This window comes from Equus quagga, chromosome 1, assembly GCF_021613505.1.
Source record: "Equus quagga isolate Etosha38 chromosome 1, UCLA_HA_Equagga_1.0, whole genome shotgun sequence".
Taxonomy (NCBI): domain Eukaryota; kingdom Metazoa; phylum Chordata; class Mammalia; order Perissodactyla; family Equidae; genus Equus; species Equus quagga.
In genome coordinates this window covers 171,209,766-171,227,630 of record NC_060267.1, presented here as the reverse complement: position 1 = coordinate 171,227,630, position 17,865 = coordinate 171,209,766, and positions in this window count along the sequence as shown.

The following is a 17,865-nucleotide window of genomic DNA, read 5'->3' as shown; positions in this document are numbered from 1 at the left end:
GAAGTGATATTTAAAGAGAAAATAGAGTTCTCCCTCCCTGATGAGAGACAAGAATTATGATATTCAGAATAAACAAAAATAAATCTATGTTTAGACACATTAGAGTGAAACTACAGAATACCTAAGAAGAAGAGAGAATCTTTAATACAGCTAGAGAAAAGAACAGTTACTTACAAATGAATGACAATTAGACAGTGCTTGGACTAAGGTGAGACAAGTGAAGCGCCTAGGGTATAAAATTAAGCAGACACTCACCCTCCAGTTCAACAGCAATGAATGAAAAGATTTAATGGGAGAGGACTGGCTTTCTCCTTTAAGAGCAGGAAGTCACTCCTTTTTAATTTTAAAATGGCCCTTATAGCAACTGGAAAAGGGACTAAAATCCTCTAGATAGGTGCTTTTGAAGTCGCAGGAGCGAAAAGATGAGACATATAGCAACCACTATGAAAGAGGCTAGAAGGTTTGTAGATCCAAATTTAATATAAAAGTTGTTAGATAACCCAGAATCAGAAAAATTTCAGCAAGTCGCAAAAAGAAAGTTTCAAAGTAAAATGTAAAGACATATTCCACACCAACCCAGAGGTAAAAAGAGGGCTATTTTAAGGCAGGAATAGCAAACACCTGATGCATATGCTGCCATGTTCAAATCCTCTCTCCGTGCCAGATGTCCATAGTTAACTGCAACACAATATTTCTCAGCTCAGACTTTGTCTCAAAAGCTCTTTAATACAGGCTTCCCAACAGGAGTTACTAAAAGGTTTGGGTTCACTGATGTATTTCTAGTACCTAGGACAGTACCTGGACCCTCCTTTCTGCTCAGTAAATATTTCTTGACAGATGAATGAATTGGAGTTGACAAACAAAACTAAACCTGTTTACCACCACTAGCAGGACAGTGACTAATAATTATGAATAATGGGATCTAGAAAGATAACTTTTTTGTCTAATTCATCTCTGCAGAATAGGTTCTGAGGAGTTAAGGCCTGTTGGTCTGGCAATATGATGTCCCATTGGAACAAGCTGAGCATAACGGAATGGCCTGGTGTGTTTATGGGTTGTGCATGGAACTGAAAAGGTGACATTTATGGATAATTTTGGCTGGCTCCTCTTCCTAACTCCAATTTGTCTACCAATTTTCTCCTTTGAGAATCAGACTACAAGGGTAAACAGATACAAGGAGACTACAGGATGTGAACCAGGTTCAGGTTCTACCAGGCCAATTGGAGTGCATGAGTAGGACTTTTTCTTTTCCAGGATTAATAAGAGCCTGAGAACTAGTGATGAGGGGGTCATGAGTTGAGAATCAGAAAAGAGCTCTGACTCTTAGAAATCTGTATATCCTCTCACGGAAGGGCAGCACCAGCTTACATGAGTATTTCTGGAAGGACCTACCCATCTCCGTGGCAAAGATGGCTGAGGGGCCCCTGAAGCTCAGAAACTCTAGCTTTTGAGCTGAGTTGATCAGAGAGAAAAAAGGTCTCATCTCAGTACTTCGATCAGAGACTGACCACTTGGCTTTATGATATACCACTAGTCCATCAGTCTTGAGATTGCCATAATGTAAAGTCACCAGCTGGATCTGAGTTCCAAAGAATAGACAAAGAAAACTAACAACACATTAGGTAGACTCAGTAGACAGAGGGGTAAAAGACGAGCCAAAAATCCAGAACAGGAAGTCCCAGTTAAATAGAACTGCGGGATGAGTCAGATGACACCTGCGCAAAAAATATACACCAGTTAGAGAGATTTAATTACAGTGGTGAAATGAATTTCTAGAAGTAAGATATTAATTAAAAGTAGTGAGATGAACTGATTTGAGAGTATGGTCACTGTTGATACTCAAATTAGTAGTCTAGAAGATCAAGTAGAAGGAATATCTCAGACAGAGCAAAAACATAGAGAAGGAAATGATAAAAACTAAGTGTACAGAACTGGCAGCCCTACGTGAAAATAATAAGAGTCCCAGAAGGAGGAAAAAGAGCACTTGGAGAAGCAATAATTAAATAAATAATGGGGGCAGAAAACCCTGAGCTGAAGACAGACCATAAGCCATAGACTGAATCTAGAAATCCAAGTTTCGGGCAAGGTTGATGAGGAAAGATATTCTTAGGAACATTCTGGAAAAAGTCTTGAACTTCAAGGATAATGAGAAAATCTTACAAACTTCTGAACAGAGCAGATTTATTATAATGGAAAAAGAATCAGAGTAGATCAGCCTGGAAGACACAGACAGTTATATCATAACTGCAGATCATGAGAGAAAACGTCTGCAACCCAGGGATTCTACCCCCAACCAAGAGATCATTGACCCGTCTACAGGTAAAAGAGAAATATTTGCAGGGCCGGCCCCGTGGCAGAGTGGTTAAGCTCCTGCACTCTGCTTCAGCAGCCCAGGATTTCACCCCCAAAACCCAAACGCTGTTTTTTGGCATCCACTATGGATCAAAACAACTTTTTCCAAAAGAACAAAAGAATGGTTATTGGGGCATTGATGAGCTTTTCTGTATTATGTTCTTCCTGTGGGTTAAAAACGTTTTAGAACAGCTAAATGGAAAGAATTTTGTTGTTTTTTAGAGAATAAATTTTAAAATATAGCTGCTTAGAAAAATGGAAACAACACTAGAGTAGAAAATAAAAGCCTTTAGGGGCCGGCCATGTGGTCAAGTGGTTAAGTTTGCCTGCTCCGCTTCAGCAGCCCGGGGCTTGGCCGGTTCGGATCCTGGGCACGGACATGGCACCGCTCATCAGGCCATGCTGAGGTGGCGTCCCACATGCCACAACTAGAAGGACCTACAACTAGAATATACAACTATGTACTGGGGGGCTTTGGGGAGAAGAAGAAGAAAAAAGAAGGTTGGCAACAGATGTTAGCTCAGGTGCCAATCTTTAAAAAAAAAAAATTGCATAAATGCAAGAATTCAGAGTATCCATTGCCTGCATACCAAAAGTTGAAGAAGAATTCCAGCCAAAGAAATGAACAGAGCAGAGACTTACAAACAGAGAAGATGGAGAAGGCAGACAAGAGTGGTAAGCAATGAACCATGCCATGTGTAAGCTTATTTAAATAGGGAACAGAGTGGTAATGCTGGTGATAGAACTACCAAATAAAGATTTGCAAAATGAAAAAGACATCTTTCAAGAGAAAATATAATTAAAATCTGGAACTAAAAGTATTAAGCTATCTCAGCAAAACCTAAGAATTGGAGTTGAAGTGTGGGAGGAAAAGCACTCTAATTTGACCTCATCTGGAAGGGGGAGGGAAAAAAGTAAATTTATTCTCAGGTTTCTTCACATTGAGGGGAGAAGACAGTGGTAGAAATGATCACATTGTTGGTAGAAAGAGTTGGTGTCTACAGAAGTAGAGAGAAAGATGTGTTTGATTATGAGTATCAGAGAAGTGCAACAAAGGCGTATGATAGAATTTACAAAGAAATAGACAAAAAAGAATAAATGGTAATCCAACCAAATTAAAACTAATAATGAGCAGTAAAAAGAGAAAACAGCAAGTAAATAAAGGTATATACATAAAGTTGGAAGGAATAAAATTAAGTAAATAGGTTTTTACCCCAAATGTGAATAAGCAAAATTTTCCTACTAGGAGAAGATACTACCAGATTTGGTTTAAAAATCAAAGCCCTATATGTTTTTTATTTTGTTTTGATTTGTTTTATAATGTTTTAATTTTTTAAATAACATTACCTTATTACATTTAAAGTAATAAAGAACACTTGGGGGAAAGGGAGATGAAAACAGCTCAAGACAAATGAAAACAAATATTAATACCAGAAGAGATTGAATATAAGAATAATTACATTAAACAGGATAAAAAAGGATGTTATGTAATGATAAAGGTAGAATTTTGAAAACCACAGATTCATAAAGCTATATACACCAAACAATGAATCAGCTATATAAATATAATTTTTTATTTTATTTTTGACATTTTAATTTGAAATATTTTAGACTTACAGAGGAGTTACATAATAAGAGAGTTCCTGTCTACCTTTCATCCAGCATTGTCTGCATGACCTGGGTCAATTATCAAAAATAAGAAGTTAACGCTGGTACAATACTATTAACTAAACTATGGGATTTATTTACATTCCACCAGTTTTTCCACTAATGTCCTTTTTGTTGTTGTTTCAACATCTAATCCAGGATATCTCATTGCATTTAGTTGTTGGATTTTCTTAGTCTCCTCCAATCTGTGACAGTTTCTCAGTCATTCCTTGTCTTTTTTGACCTTGATGCTTTTGAGGAGTGCTGGTCAGCTACTCTGTAGAATGTCTCCCAATTTGGATGTGTCTGAGGTTTTCCCACGATTGGGTTGAAGTTATGGATTTGGGGGAAAACTACCACAGTGGTGACATTGCTTTTCAGTGGATGATATCAGTGGGTATAGGATGCTGATGTGTCTTGTTACTCGTGATGTTACCCTTCCTCACTTGGGTAAGGTGATGTCTGACAGGTTTCTCCAATATAATGTTACTGTTCTTCGCTTTAAAATTGATAAATATCTGGGCAGGGAGATACTTTGAGGCTATGCAAAAATCCTGTTTTGCCTTAAACTTTCACTCACTAATTTTAGCATTCATTGGAGGTTCTTGTCTGCAGCAATTATTACTGTGGTATTCTGGTAGTGATTTTCTGTTTATCTCACTCCTTTTATGTTTATTAATTGGAATTCTTCTGTAAGAAAAGTTGTCTTTTCTTCCCCATTTCTTTATTTAGTCAATCATTTATTTGATCAGTAGAGACCCCTGGATATCTATTTTATTCTCTGAGTTATAATCCAATACTATCATTTTTGTTTCAATTTTCCATCTTTGACCATTGGGAGCTCTTCCAGGTTGGCTTCTGTGTCCTTTTGAAATGACTACACTGTTTTTTTTTTTTTTAATTTTAGCACTTTAACTTCTGTCATAATGAGATATTCATCTTAGATATTCTCTACCCAATCCCTGGTCTTGACCACTTCTCCAAGGAGCCCTGGTTCCTTTTATTGGAGAATGGTATTTAAAAACCAAGATCTGGGCACTAGGTGCTCTCGTTGCTACTGGGATGTCTCTGCTTCTAGACAGAGCTAGAAAATATGTACTATGTGCTAACTAACCCCTCCACACACAAACACACACCCACACACAAACCATTCTATTTAGATAGATGATAGATAGATACAAACATAGATAGACAGATAGAGAGAATGATAGATAAATTCACTTGCTGAAGAACCCCTGGGTTGTTTCCAGTTTTTAGTGATTATGAATAAAGCTTTTATAAATATTTACATACAGGTTTTTGTGTGAACGTTTTCGCTTCACTGTATATATATGTATGCCATATATATACATATATATACACACAAACACATGTACATACATACATCTATATATTTTTTAAAAACATGAGTTCATTCTAAAACCTCCAACTCCAATCCAGCCCCAGAAGGCTCATTCTAGCATTCCTAGTTTGCTTAAAACTTCTTTCTCTAACCATGAGAAAACTGCCTTTCATTATCTGTAATATATTTGCTTCTTTGTTATACATGTAAAATACTTTCAGAATTATTTTTATTTTATGGTTTCAGATCTTGTGTTCAAATTTTTAATCCATTTTGAGTTAATTTTTGTGTATGGTATAAGATAATGGTCTACTTTCCTTCTTTTGCATGTGGCTTTCCAGTTTTCCCATTAACATTTGTTGAAGAGACTTTCCTTTCCCCATTGTATGTTCTTGGCTCCTTTGTTGAAGAGCAACTGTCCATAGATGGGTGGCTTTATTTCTGGGCTTTCAATTCTGTTCCATTCATCTGTGTGTGTGTTTTTTCACAAGTACCATGCTGTTTTGATTACTATAACTTTGTAGTATAACTTGAATTCAGGGAATGTGATGCCTCCAGCTTTGTTCTTTTTTCTCAGAATTGCTTAGGCTCTTGGGGGTCTTTTGTTGTTCCGTATAAATTTTAGGATTGTTCTATTTCCATGAAAAATGTCATTGGGATTGCGTTGAATCTATAGATGGATTTAGATAATAGGGACATTTTAACTATGTTTATTCTTCCAATTCATGAGCATGGAATATCTTTCCATTCTTCTATGTCGTCTTCAATTTCTTTCAATAATGTCTTATAGTTTTTAGTGCATAGCTCTTTCACCTTTTTGGTTAAGTTTGTTCCTAGGTATTTTATACTTTTTATTGTAATTATAAATGGGATTGTATTCTTGATGTCTCTTTCTGCTAGTTTGTTATTAGTATATAGAAATGCAACTAATTTTTGTAAGTTGATTTTGCACCCTGCAACTTCGCTATAGTTGATTATTTCTAATAGTTTTCTGGTGGATTCTTTAGGGTTCTCTATGTATAGAATCATGCCATCCACAAACAGTGAGAGTTTCACTTCTTCCTTTCCAATTTGGATACCTTTTGTTTCTTTTTCTTGCCTAATTGTCCTGGCCAAAACCTCCCCTACTATGTTGAATAGAAGTGGCAACAGTGGGCACCCTTGTCTTGTTCCTATTCTCAGAGGGATGGCTTTCAGTTTTTCACCATTAAGTATGATGTTGGTTGTGGGTTTGTCATATATGGCCTTTATTATGTTGAGGCACTTTCCTTCTATACCTGTTTTATTGAGAGTTTTTTAAAATCATAAATGGATGTTGGGCATTGTCCAATGCTTTCTCTGCATCTATTGAGATGACCATGTGATTTTTATTCCTCATTTTGTTAGTGTGGCATATCACATTGATTGATTTGTGGATGTTGAACCATCCTTGCATCCCTGGTATAAATCCCACTTGATCATGGTGTATGATCCTTTTAATGTATTGCTGTATTTGGTTTGCCAATATTTTGTTGAGGATTTTTGCATCTATATTCATCTATGATATTGGCTTGTAATTTTCCTTCTTTGTGCTATCCTTACCTGGTTTTGCTATCAGGATAATGTTGGCTTCATAGAATGAGTTAGGAAGTGTTTCATCTTCTTCAATTTTTTGGAATAGTTTGAGAAGGATACGTATTAAATCTTTCAATGTTTGGTAGAATTCTCCAGGGAAGGGATCTAGTCCTGGACTGTTGTTTTTTGGGAGGTTTTTGATTGCTGTTTCTATCTCTTTACTTGTGTTGGGTCAATTCAGATTCTCTATTTCTTCTTGATTCAGTTTTGGGAGGTTGTGTGAGTCTAAGAATGTATCCATTTCTTCTAGGTTATCCAGTTTGTGGGCATATAGTTTTTCACAGTGTTGTCTTATAATCCTTTGTATTTCTGTGGTATCCATTGTAATTTCTCCCCTTTCATTTCTAATTTTATTTATTTGACCTTCTCTCTTTTATTCTTAGTGAGTGTGGGAAAGGGTTTGTCAATTTTGTTTATCTTCTCAAAGAACAGCTCTCGTTTCACTGATTCTTTCTACTGGTTTTTTTAGTCTCCATTTCATTTATTTCTGCTCTAATTTTTATTATTTCCCTTCTTCTTCTGACTTTGGGCCTTATTTGTTCTTCTTTTTCTAGTTCTGATATGTGTAGTTTAAGATTACTTATTTGAGATTTTTTTATTTGTTGAGGTGGGCCTGTATTGCTATGAATTTCCCTTTTATAACCACTTCTGCTGTATCTCACAAGAGTTGGTGTGTTGTATTTTCATTTTCATTTGTCTCTAATGTAAGTGGGGTGTTGAGGTCCCCTACTATTATTGTGCTGCTGGTAACATCTCCCTTTAGGTCTGTTAAGAGTTGCTTTATGTACTTTGGTGCTCTTGTGTTAGGTGCGTATATATTCATAAATTTGGAGGAAAGTCGTTTTATCATTATATACTGCCCCTCTTTGTCTCTTATTGTCTTTTTTATCTTGAAGTCTGCTTTATCTGATATAGATATGGCAACAACTGCTTTCTTTTGCTTGCCATTTGCTTGGATTATCATCTTCCAACCCTTCACTCTGAGCCTGTTTATCTTTAGAGCTGAGATGTGTTTCCTAGAGGCAGCGTATTGTTGGGTCTTGTTTTTTAATCTATCCCACCACTCTGTGTCTTTTGATTGGAGAATACAATCCATTTACATTGAGAGTGATTGTTGATATATGAGGGCTTAATACTGGCATTTTATTTCTAGTTTTCTGGTTGTTCTGTATTTCCGTTGTTTCTCTTCCCTTGTATTTCTGACTGCCATTTTAGTTTGGTGGTTTTCTTTAATGGTTTTCTCTTTATTTATGAGTTGTGGCACTGCTCTGATTGTTTGTTTAGTGGTTACCATGAGGGTTGTATAAAAGATCTCATAGGTGAGACAGTTCATTTTCTGGTAGCCTCTTATCTCCCTTAGTCTAAGCAGGTTCAACCCCTTATCTCTTCCCCTTTTGAGTTATTGTTGTCACAAATTATTCCATTTTGTGTTGTGAGTTTGTGACTAAATAGAAGTGCTCATAGTTATTTTTGACGCTTTCCTTCCCTTTATCTTTTATGTTATGATTAAATGTTTGCTAACTTGTTCTGATAGAGAGCTGCCATTTTCTGATTTTGTCTATTTATCTCCTTGCTCAAAGCTTTGTAAGCCTTTGCCTTTTTGTTTCTGGCGTGAGGACTTCCTTCATCATTTGTTGTAAAGGAGGTCTAGTGGTGATGAACTCCCTCAGCTTTGGTTTATCTGAGAAAGCTTTTATTTCTCCGTTGTATCTGAAGGATAGTTTTGCTGGATAAAGTATTCTTGGCCGAAATTTTTTGTCTTTCAGTGTTTTGAATATATCATTCCACTCTCTCCTAAACTGTAATGTTTCTGCTGAAAGCCTGATAGGAGTTCCTTTGTAGATTATTTTCTTCTGCCTTCTTGCCCGTAATATTTTTTCTTTGTCACTGACGTTTGCCAGATTTACTATTATAAGACTTAGAGAAGGTCTTTTTGCATTGATGTAATTAGGAGTTCTATTGGCTTCATGTATTTGTAAGTCCAGTTCTCTCCCCAGGTTTGGGAAGTTCTCAGCTATTATTTCTTTGAACAAGCTCTCTGTTCCTTTCTCCCTCCCTTATCCCTCTGGAATATCTATAATCCTTATGTTAGTCTTTCCAATTGAATCAGATATTTTTCAAAGAATTCCTTCATGTTTTAAAAAAAATCTTAGTTCTCTTTCCTCCACCACCTGAAGCATTTCTATATTTCTATCCTCTAAATCATTGATTATGTCCTCCATATCATCAGCTCTATTTTTTAAGGATTCTAGACTTTTATCTCATTGTGTTCTTCATATCAAGAATTTCTGTTTGATTTTCTATAGTTTCAATCTCTTTGGTGAAGTATTCCTTCTGCTCATTAATTTTATTCCTGAGCTCGTTGAACTGTCTATCTGAGTTTTCTTGTAACTTGTTGAGTTTCTTTATGACAGCTGTTTTGAATTCTCTTTTATTTAGATTTTAAGTTTCTGTGACTTTAGCATTGGTTTCTGGAGAATTGTCACTTTCCTTCTGCTCTGAACTGTTACTGTGGGTTTTCATGGTATTTGATGAACTGATCCTTTGCTGGCACATTTGTGGTAATATCGGGTCATAGATCAGGTCACCTGCTACCATTGAGGGGAAGCAGAAGCTGTGTTTCTGATCTCACACTGTCTGCTGGAAGTTGTGCAGGTACGGTGGGCACTCTCACAGACCAGGAAAGCATTTTTGCACATGTGCAGGACTGCTGCTACCTCTTCTTATAGTTGTGCCAAGGTGGGTTCCTTCTGATGGGGCCACGGTGGCACAGTGTGTACTCCCACGGGCCAGGATAGCATTCACCTGCAGTCTGGACTGACCCCACCTCCTCTTAGAGTAGTGCCAGCCTCCATGAGAAGACCCATGACCTGGCTCACTGTTGGCTGGGAGGGGTAGGGGTAGCACTCCCCTATCTCCCCTGCTTCTTGGGGACCCAGTCCATCCACCTTCAGATGTATAGCTGCTTGGGTCCCTCAGGCATCCTGTTGTGCTCTGTGGGTATCCTCCATTGGTCTATGAATATCTGCTTAGTTGTACTTCAGAGGGGAAGTGATAAAGGGAACAGCTCACTCCACCATGTTGCTGACATCACCTATATATACACTTTAAAATCACCTTGGCAATATGTATACAAAAGGCTACTGGGGTTTTGTTTGGAATTACATTGAAACTATAGACCAAAGTAGGGGAAAGTGACATTTTAACAATACTAAATCTTTCAATCCATAAACATGGTATATCTCTCCATTTAGTTAGATCTTCTTTGATTTCTTTCATACATGTTTTCTAGTTTTTGGCATAGAAGTCCTGCATGTAATTTGTTACATTTGTACCATCAGTATTTTTTTAGTTTTTGGTCTATTATAAGTAGTAAATTTTTATTTTAAATTCCAATTATTCACTGTTAGTATACAGAAATATAATTGAGTTTTGTTTATTGACCTGTAGCCTGAAAAAATCAATTACAGTTTAAGAGGGGTTTTTTGGTGGATTCCTTGAGATTTTCTACATAAGAAATGTTGGGATCTGTGATTATGGAAAATTTTTTTCCTTTTCAATCTGTATACTTTCCTTTTTCCTTTCTTGCCTTACTGGCTAAGACTTCCAGTACAGTGTTGAATAGACGTGGTGAGAAAAGATATCTTTGTCTTATTCTTCATCTTGAGGTGAAAATATTCAGTTTTTCACCATTAGTGTAGGGTTTATGTAAGTATCCTTCACTACATTATGTAAGTGTTCTTCTTATCCACATTTGGTTAGTCTATCATGAATGGATGTTGAATTTTGTTCCATGTTTTTTCTGCATCTATTGAGATGATGTTTTTTATCTTTAGTCTGTTAAAGTGGTAAATCAGATTTGCATTCCAGAGATAAACCCTGTTGTTGTGATGTGTTATCCCTTTTATGAATTGCAATATTTAATTTGTTAATATTTTGTTGATGATTTTTGCATCTGTGTTCATGAGGGACCATGGTCCCCAGTTTTCTTTCCTTGTAATGGTTTTAGAATTAGGGTAATTATGGCCTTACAAAACAAGTTAGGAAGTGTTCTCTACTCTTATATTTTTCTGTATAATATTGCACAGAAATGATATTATTTCATCCTCAAATATTTGGTTGAATTTACTAGTGACACTATCTGGGGCTGGAATTATTTTTGTTTATTGTTGTTGGAAGGATTTTAACTACAACTTTCATTTCTTTAAGAGACATAGGACTCTTTCAGTTATCTATTTTTTTATTGAGCTTTGATAACTTGTATCTTTTAAGAATTTGGTCAATTTTATCTTAGACGTTAAATGTATGGGCATAGGATTTTTCAGAGTATTCCCTTAGTGTTGTGAGTTTTTTGTTTTTTAGTATCTATAAGGTGTGCAATGATGGTCCATCTTTCATTCTTGGAATCAATTATTTCTGCTCTCTTTCTATTTTCTTGGTCAGACTGGCTAAAGGTTTATTAATTTAATTGATATTTTTAAAAACAGCTTTTGCTTTCATTGATTTTTCTCTATTCTTTTTCTGTTTTCAAATTCATTGACTTCTGCTCTTTATTATTTTCTTCCTTCTGGTTGCTTGGAGTTGGTATTTGCTCATATTTCTCTAATTTCTGAAGGTGGAAGCTTAGATTAGTACTTTGAGACTTTCATTCTTTCCTAATAAAAGTTTTTAATGGCATAAATTACCCTTTGAGCATGACTTTAGCTGCATCTCATAAATCGTGATAAGTTGTCTTTTCATTTCATTCAGTTCAAAATAAATGATTCATAACAAAATATAAACTACCAATTATGACCCAGGAAGAATTTGAAGAAGACCCAAGAAGTAGGAAACTTAAGCCAATTATAAAAGAAGAGATTGTAAAGTTGATAAGAGATCTGCCAGATAGTTTGAAAGCTGAGCTCTAGCTAATAAATTTTAATAATCAGATAATTCCAATATTATTAGAAGTATTCTGGACCATTTAGAGAGGGAAAAAGATAAAGTTCTTATAATTCATTTTATAAGATGAATATAACTTCAGCACAAAAATTTAATAAAATGATAGAGGGTAAAAAAACAAACATACTAAAGACAAATCTCATTTGTCTCAAGACAAATATAAAAATATTATGTAAAATATTACCTATTAGAGTCCATCAATATATAACAAGAATGATATATTATGACCAAGTAAGGTTTATTCTAGGAATGCAAAAGTGGCCCTCTATTTGCTATTTATTTAATTAATAAATAAATTAAAGGAGAAAATTGGTATGAGAATTTTAATCAATTTAAAAAATCAGTTGATAAAATCTAGCTGCTAGTCCTATTAAAAACTATAGTCAAAGTGAGGAATATAAGGAAACTCCTTAAATATAATAAAAATTATTTACCAAAAATTAACACCAACATCGACTCTAACAGTATAACAATAAACCTATTCCCATTACAATCAATATTGTTTTGGAAGTTCTAATAACGAATAAAAGAAAATGAAATAAATATTACAAAAATAAAATTGGCTTTTATTGATTATATTATTGCATATGTAAAAACCAAAGAAGTTAGCAAAAGAACTACTGTTAGTAATAAAATTAGTAAAGTAGCCTAATACAAGATGAGTATACAAAGCTAATAGATTTTTCTCTAGTCTAGCTATAACCACCTAGAAGGAATGCGGAACGATTGCATCTACATAGTGACAAAAATATCAAGTTCCTAGAAATAAATTTAACATGAAAGGTATATGTTCAGAGAAGTACCAAATCTTAATGAAAGACATAAAATCTGATCAAACTGAAAGATATGCCATGTTCTTCAATGAGAAGACTTAATACCATCCCAAAATATCAATTCAGCCAGTACTAATTTGTTTTTGTTTTTGAGGGGGGTTGTATGGGAATCATCTTAACATTTTTATAGAAGAATAAATAACTGTGGATGGCAAGATTATTTTGAGATTTGATCATCTTCAGGGAGTTGTCCCATACTGGTTTAAAAAAAAAGGAAAGAAATCACTGACAGATAATTAAGAGCACAGAAATAGATCTTGATATGCAAGAGAACTTATGTATAAAAACAGTGACATTCTGGGGCCGGCCCAGTGGATACTGGTTAAGTTCATGCACTCTGCTTTGGCGTCCTGGGGTTCACCAGTTCACATCCCGGACACAGATTGACACAGCTCAAGTCATGCTGTGGCAGCATCCTACATACAAAATAGAGGAAGATTGGCACAGATGTTAGCTCAGCGATAATCTTCTTCAAGCAAAAAGAGGAAGATTGGCAACAGATGTTACCTCAGGGCCAATCTTCCTCACCAAAACAAACAAAAGATAACAGTGACATTCTAATCTAGTAGAAAAAGAACGGTCTCTGTAATAAATAGTGCTGGCACACCTGTCAATCCAATTAGGAAAAAAAAGTAAAGTTGGACTTCTTTACACAACATAAAAATATCAAATGGATAAAAGACAAAGGTAAAAAATAAAATTTAAAAATATGAAAAGAAAATATAGGAGATTACATGTATAACCTTGGGTTGAGGATACTGTTTTAGACAAGACAGCAAACCCAGAAATTATAAAAGATAATAGATAAACATATTTTATTATATAAAGAATTTTTAAAATTATGGCAAAAATATAAATAGATTATGTTAATATTTAAATATTTACATATATTTATATAAATACAAACTATATTAATAGATAAATGGTGGATGGGAAATTGCAGAAAGGCAAGAATTTTGTTTAAAAATTACCAAAGAAACCCTAATGTTTGTATGTCTGAATATGATTATACATGCATGCAGAAAGTTCTGGTACACATTCAGTTATTTCCATTGATTATGGGAGGGATAACAGAGAGAAAGAGTTTGTAGGGAGGGGAAAGATAATGCAAAACTAAAAGATTTCATAAAATGTGGTCATGATAAAAAATATTGTGTAGGATATCCAACTTATTAAAATTATTTATCTGTATATAAATTCATAAAGATATGTATTAAAAGAGGGCCAACAAAATTTTGTTAATGATGAGTACCTCAGAAGCTGGGATTCCATGTGATTTTTTCACCTACTTACTCATACTTTTGTACATTGCTCAATGTTTTCAAAATGAAGATATTTATTTAACCAGAAATATAAAGCAGTTTCATGGTGAGAAATAAAAATAAAGCAAAAAGTATTCACCAATCAAAAAGAATTTATCCAAAAGTTTGAAATCTAGGTGAGAAGGCAGAGACTTGGGGTTACTGGGCATAGAGAAGACTCAAAGGAGACAGTGGGAGAACGACCTGGAGCAACTTCTGAGTCAAAAAGAAGAGACTCCTGGAACTTGACCCGGAAGCAGTGATAAACAATTTTTGTTCTAGTCTTAGTCTCAGCAAATGCTGTTAGTCTTGGGGTCAAGGCAAATGCTATGAGAAAGGAAACTGTTCTCTAGGCCTCAAAGTAGATTGAAGTCCTTGTTTGGTTTCTCTATCTTCAACAGAAGAAAACAAACAAAGAAAAAAAAACCCCAAACTTTAAAGAGTCCCAATTCTGGGATTGAAGACTTAGGAAATAATTTAAAGAGCCAAATTTTTCAATTTACTCTCTAATTTTTAGATAAAAGTGATTCACAAGAAGGAACCAGGAGACGGAATATTTTGTCCTCATTCAAGGATGAAAGAAATGTTTAAACTAGTTATCATCTCATTGCAGAAGGAAATAACTGATTTCAGACTCTGTTTTTCTAATAGAAGCAGGGCCGTCAGTGAGAAAGACTGATCAGTTCCCCAGAGATTGTGTCAAAGAAAAGTTATACTCTTACATTGTGCGAGAATTGTTGCACCGAGATGATTTTCAAAGAGATTCCCAAGAAAGGAAAATTACAGCTCATCACTTCCAGGTGATAAAGACCTGCATTGCCAGCCTGAACCCTGGTTTTGGAATCAGGTACTCAGAAAGCACTCAGAAAGTCTTTATCTAAAACCTACTTCCACTTATCAAGTTAGGTTATGCAAGCTTTTCTTTTGTATGTCAGTAGCATATTCAAATACATGCATAATCACGAAAATGTTCATTCGAATAGGTAAAGCACACAAATGCCACAACCAAAGTAGCTTCCATAAATGTGGGGTCTTTTTCCCTCCAAAGCCATAATTGTAAGTTGCTTGAAATCACTGGGGAGCCTGTTAGAGTAAATGGCAGCAGAGAAGATTTTAAACGTGGAGTCTTAAGTCATGAAACATAGAACAATGTCAGAGATCATCTGGTCCAATGTGCTTGTTCTTGTTGAGACAACTGAGGCTCTGGGTGGTGAAGTGAGTGGATCAAGGTTTCCTGGCTTCTCTGAGATAGTTTTGGGACTAAATTCCCTTGACTCTCCACCTAGTGTTTTCATCTTCACAAGTGAAAGAGGCCCCCCTCTTTAATAGAGACCCCCCTTGCAAGAAGCCAGCTTATAAAAGCTTTCTGACCACTCCTGACTATTCCCCTAGCCATGGGAATAACTTGCTTTGTGATCTGCTTTTCTCTGTATCCACCTTTAACACTGTACCTCGAAGACTGTGTTGCGTCGGTCTGTCTTCCCTACTAGTCGGATAGTTCTTCAAGGGCGGGAGCTCTGCTGTATTCTCTCTTTGTCTCTTTCTCTCTCTCTCTCTCTCTCTCAGTCTTCCTTCCTTCCTTCTTTCCTTTCTTTCTTTTTTGGCACCTCTGTCTTCACCATTAAGGCCTTCCGCTGATTGGATAAGGCCCATCCATTTATGGAGGGTAATGTGCTTTACTCAATGTCTACTGATTTAAATGCTAATCACATCTAAAAAAATTATTTCCCAGCAACATCTAGACTGATGTTTGACCAAATAACTGGGCACCATAGCCCAGCCAAATTAACACATAAAATTAACCATCACAAACGGGGATGAAAGGAGAGGAAATTGTGCTCAGAAAGTCAGGTGCTTGAATTAGTAAATTTGGAGGTAGAGCCTTATGACAGAGTCCGTGGAGTGGATGACAGAGATCATGGATGTGGATAAGTAGGGTGGAGAGAAGAAGGCCACTGGAGATGTGAAGGTTAAGGAATTGAGAGTCCAGCATAATGACTAGATTCATCTACTTGGACAATGAAGTCATTTAGGATGCTGTCAGATGAGATAGAGAGGAAGAATTTGAACTGTGAGCTAAAGTATATACTGAATGATGGTAAATGATGAGAAGGAAGAAAGATGACCAAGAAAGGGAGAAAGGGTGATGTAGTCAAATGTAGTCAACGTACTCAATAAAGAGAATTCTAACCCTCAGCTCTGCCATTGGGTGGCCTTAAACATATTACTTAATCCCTATGTGCCTGTGCTTTTTCATTTCTCAAGCAGAAATTCTAATCCTATTTTTATATTCAAAGACTGTTGTAGAAATCAAGTATGGTGGTAAACGGAAAAGTAGTTTGAAAAACAAAAAGGCAGCGAAACTGATTAGAGAGAAGATAGATAGGATTTCACGATAATGATAGTTATTAACACTGGACTATGTCTCCAAACAAAGCTAAGGAATTTCTGGGTTTGACTGAAAGGAGTCGTGGTAGCCATCCTCCATGATGGCCCCCAAATAATCCCCACCTGCTGGTATTCACTCTTGTGTAGGATCCTCCCACATTTAATAGAACTGACTTGTGTCATGAAAAGAGTGTGACAGAAGTGATGGTATGTGACTTTCAAGACTAGACCATAAAAAGCACCGTGGTTTCCACCTTGAATCACCTTTTCTGGTAGAATCCAGTTGCCATGTCACAAGACATGACAGCCCTATGTAGAGGCACATGTCCAAGGACCTGAGGCCTCCTGCCAAAACCATGTGAGTGAGTCGGGTCGGAAGGAAATCTCCTAGTCCCAGTTAAGCTTTCAAAAGATCGCAGCCCCAGTCAGTATCTTGACTGTCATATGAGAGACCCAGAAATAGGAACACCCAGCTAAGCTGGTCCTGAATTCCTCACCAACAGAACTTGTGAGTGCAAATTGTTTACTGTTTTAAGCTACTAAGCCTTAGGGTAATTTGTTATGCCACAGTAAATAGCCTAAGAGGTATTTGTTTCAATTGAATCTTAAACCTCTTCTTTATTCATGCTTCCTACCTGTGTGTAGAAATGAAAGTGAGTATCTACAAACGCATACTGATAGAGGTCAGGAGGCATTTCTTTCTGCTAGGCATTGGGTGAGTCTCATTTCTCCTTCGGGCTTTGGCTCCCCAGCTGTAAAATGAAGGGTTTCCCTGACACTCTCCGGGCCCCATCTAGCTGCCAACTCTGCGAGCCACCTCTTGAATGAGATAGCTCACAAAACACATGTGATCTTACTATGATGCCAAATTAAAGTTCAACAGACCAATTTCATTGACTGAATTTTCATAAAACTATTTTTTCAGAGAGATGGCAGACTAGAGCCAGGCCAAAGAAATGCTGCCAGAGTGCAGGCATCAGGTGCAGAGTCAGGAAGAATGGCGAAAAGACCTGGAGAGAAGGTAGGCAGCTCTCAGTTCAATCATTACAAAGAGGTTTCTCAGGACACACACCAAAAATGCGTTGCATACACTTCTGCCTTAGTGATGTACCTGGTTGTATATTTATATGTTTCTGTTCCTTCTAGATTTGTTTTGCTTTATAAATAATATTACATTTCACTAAATTAAATTTTTGCTGTTTCTTCTATGGCTATGTCTCTCGAATAACTAAATGATTTGAAAATTGAAGAAACAGCAGGATAGGTTATCTAGTTTTTAGATACCTATAATATTCACACAGTGATTTCTTTCAGCCGTGATGAAATCCATCAACTTCCCCCATTTGCCCATTTTAAAAAGTAGGAGATTCAGTCATATTAAGTGAGTTAAATTGGTTTGATTTTTTTTTAATCCTCTGACCCAGGTTTCCCTACTCTCCCATTGGCT